The sequence below is a fragment of the Miniopterus natalensis genome, chromosome 2 (genome assembly GCF_054644295.1).
Source record: "Miniopterus natalensis isolate mMinNat1 chromosome 2, mMinNat1.hap1, whole genome shotgun sequence".
NCBI classification, from domain to species: domain Eukaryota; kingdom Metazoa; phylum Chordata; class Mammalia; order Chiroptera; family Miniopteridae; genus Miniopterus; species Miniopterus natalensis.
In genome coordinates, this window is record NC_142082.1 from 37,191,725 (window position 1) to 37,195,770 (window position 4,046).

A 4,046-nucleotide genomic window follows, 5' to 3' on the forward strand; every position below is an offset into this window, starting at 1 on the left:
TCTGTTCATAGGGTTGCTGACCTGTTTTGCATTTATCAATGTATATGTGAATTATCAATACCAGGTTTTTGTTTCCACATTCATACACTTAACAGCGTTTAAAATGGGCACCAGCAAAATACTGATGGCCCCCAAAATGTCTTCTTCAAAACAATGGGTCTTCACCTTTTTATTGAATTACGTGCTGGTTCCTTAATTTTGGTTAAAGGCATTCATCCTTTCCTAGAGCTGCCCCATATCCAGTATAGTCCTTGCAGAGAAATCCTTCTGGTCTACCCATCATCATTCTAACCATATCACTTCTCCATAAAGGAAAGACAAAAAGATCAGCAGTGGAAGGAGAACTGAGGAAGAAAGATAAGCACAAAAGGAAAAGAATAGCCAAAGAGAGTCAACATTGAAGAATTCCTTTGGCAATGAATAAAATCTGCTGGCTGTGACAGCCAGCACAGCATCCAGCCCCAGGCCAAAGCCAACTATGGTGCCTACCTCTCAGCTAAGTGTAGGATATCAGATTGCTTTGATTTTGGTAAAAGTTCATCTCTACAATCAAGACATTTCTTTCTGCATTCTGCAATTTAACCTTTCTATTTCCTTGCTGCTTGTCATCTAAAAACTTTGTTTTTAAAAATTATTTGTATATCACAAACAGGATTTTTTATTTTTTACCATTTAAAGTCTACATTTTAAACAGATTCTTGGACTGGGGGCTCATATCCATCAGCTCTTTCAACTTTAGTACCTTATTTCCAGTAGTTTTTCTAGAACTGCTACCTTCACTGTGAAGCTCCATGAGTTTTCCCAGTTCAAACTTGGGCTTGTTCGGCATTTTGACTTTTCTAACAAAGGCATCATGGAGAAGATGCCTGGCAAGCATTTTCTATGTCTTTTCCAGTGCTATCTGGAATCAGTTTATTGCCTACCTCTTTCAAGTCATTTGTCTTTACCTCTCAGCCCATGATTTCCATCATCTTCTTCTGGATTTGGTGGATCTGTTGATGCTGAACGTAAGAGGTCTTCCAAATCTAATTGTTGTGTTTTTTAGTAAAACCAACACAGAACAGATGAAGCAGATAACCATCGGTAGTCTTGACATCAACATGAGCGTCAGTCATGGTCTGCCATTTTTTCACCATGGAGCACATTTTGTCACAGGTAACACTCATGCCATGGAAATTAGTCAGGCAGTTTTTGCCCTGAACATCCTCAGTAATTAGCATGAATTTTCTAAATGCAGCTTCATCATTCTGCAGATCAGCTAGGCTCACTTTAAAAACACGAACCTTGAGACCATCCAATGCAATTTTTGTTCCTCGAGTTCTCGTGACTAGTGCTTTTCCAATATTTCTTATATTGAACGTAGCTGGTGTTTTCACATCATACCAATCTTTCTTAGAAAATGGATCAACCACTTTCTTCTTGGCCTCCTTTTTGCCGCCTTTTAAAGACCCTTTTCTTGCCAACCACCATGGTGCTGCTCAGAGAGCCAAAAGGTGTTATCTGAAAACTTTAGTGAGCACTCTTTCTATCTCAAATCCTAGGATAATAGTATTTATGTCTTGTATTTAACATTTATTTTTTAATCATTATAGTAGTTGTGGAGGGAAACAGAAAGCCATGGAGATAAAGCATCTTTTCAAATAATGACAATAACTAATAATACATTAGGTAAAATTTGAGTAATTACAAATGTGCTAGGAGTGGCTGTTTTAAGGGTTTTACAGGCATTATCTCATTTAATTTTACATCTCTATGAGGAAGCTACTTTACACCCATTCTATAGATGGAGAGCTAGTAAATGGCAGATCTGGAATGGAAATCGCCCTCATTTTGACTCCAGAGCCTATGCTCACCACTTTAATGCTCCAGTGGCAGTGTTTTTTTAAGTTAACTTTTTGTTATGAAAAAATTCAAACATTAACAGAAATAGAGGGAATAGTAGAATCAGCACCTGTGTATGCAACATCCAGTTTCAATGATTATCAAATAAGACTAGTCTTATTTTACCTATTTTTCCCCCAAACAATTTTATTTTGAAACAGTCCAAGACATCAGATCATGTCATGTATAAAAATCTCAGTATGTACTTCTAAAAGAGAACTTTAAAAATATAACCATAATACCTTTTTCACATCTAAAAATATTAATAATAATTCATCAAAAACTTCAACTATCCAGTCTCAAGCTGTGATTTAACTACAAGGCCATAATCTTATAGGTGTAATATGATTTGGTCCAGACGAAGAAATAAATCTACCAACCCACTAATGGGATCATTTGTATTCCAGCATTAACACTTACATGGGGTTTGATCAAATGAGACTAATTTACATGCAAGTTGCCTAGGCCATATATTTCTCCAAGTGGCAATAGGATTTAGAAACTCTAGGTTCAAGTTCTGGCTTCTATGCTTAAGTTTATTATTTATACTCTTAGGGCTTCTGTTTCCTATATATAAAATGTGGGGCTTGAACTATCAGTGAGTTATAATTCAGAATTCTCAAATTCTAGAACGTTCTTACAGTTATAATATATAAATATATGACCCAAAGGATTTCATTTTGTAAATAAGATTTCCTCAGTGAACAAATCTTTCTAAACTTGAAAAGTGGAATCATTGGTGTTAAAAAGGGATATAGGTAAATGACTTCCAAGAGCCTTCTCTCTGACACTCAGCATATTTATCTATCTACCCGTCCACCAATCCATTTATCTTTCCATCAATCTACGTGCAAGATATAATCTAAAAGTAGTTTTTGTATAATATGTGAAAAGAAACTATTACTTTTCACAGAATACAAAACACAGTCAAGCATGTGAACTATTACAACATTGTACGTACGACTGCCATGTTATGTAATATGGGGAAAAAAGAAATAATTGCAAACGCAGATGAGAATCAGACAGAAGGGCTTATGTGTTTCTAAAGATAAGATGGTCTTTGAAGTTTGATTTTCCTTCTTATGGGCAGATGACTCTGACCCCCAGTGTCATTTTACCCAGAAGAAAGTAATGGATCCTTAAAAGCTCACCGCTCAAGGACTTCAAGGAAGAAGTGGCTTTTCAAGAACTTTTGTGTTTTTCTCTTCCTCGGCTATTAGCTTAATGAGCAAGAGAGAGGAAATAATCTCAGAGAGAGAGGGGAGTCTGAGGTCAAAATGAGGGACAAGGACATGGATGGAGGATGAATAATGAACTTTCATAAACAAAGTAGAATTTACAAGGGAATAAGTGAGAGCATACCACTGCCGAAGCTTGGGCAGAGGTCAGGCAGCCTGGGTTTTCTGAGGAACCAGTTAGCCCACCTCTCTAACGCATGTGCAGCTTGTCTCCAGACACAGAGGGCAGAGCACAGTGCTTCCTTAGCGTACAGCACTTCAACAAGTCTACTTGGCTCCACCGTTGCTTCATTCATCTTAGTGCTGTCTGTAGGTGCTAGAATATTAAATAAACTATTCAAATACAAGTGATATTTGAGGGATGAAGTAAATTGCAAATTTTAAAGAGATATGGCCCACACTTATTTAAAATTTCTTGCAATCAAAATCATGAAAACTGTAATCCAAAAGAAGTTTTTGTTGTCCCATGTCTATTAATATTATACACAGAGATAAGTTATAAAATGCAAATATTATGAGTAGAAATTCTTACAACTGTGGTGTAGCAATTTAGCTAAGCTGGAACTGTGTTTTCCCAGATTCCTTTCCTTATACGGTTCTGGATCAGTGCTGGTCGCAGGAAACATTTGATGTGAGATGTGGAAGTGAAACAACAGCCTATTTCCTTCCAGAGCTGAAGGTCAGTGCAAGGCTGCAGGCACTGAGGTAGATTGTGCGCATCGTGACTTATCTACTAGCTGGCCTGGTTGGTGTGGCTCAACACCCCAACTCATCCCATCTCCAGCTCCCTTAAGATCTGTCCCTTCAGCTGTTCCAGGGCATAGAGCAGGATCATGTGCACCTTTGTGCTGAAAGACACCAGTTTCTCCCCACCCTCCTGCCCCCCACCCATGGTATTGGGGTTGGAGGTGGTGAGAGACAGATGCT

The 4,046-nt window shown here is 37.9% G+C and overlaps 1 pseudogene; it reads right to left on the bottom strand.

Annotated features, from left to right (window-relative positions):
- Window positions 1-686: 686 nt before the first annotated feature.
- On the bottom strand, window positions 687-3,415 carry LOC107530141 (small ribosomal subunit protein eS1 pseudogene; annotated as a pseudogene).
- Window positions 3,416-4,046: the final 631 nt, after the last annotated feature.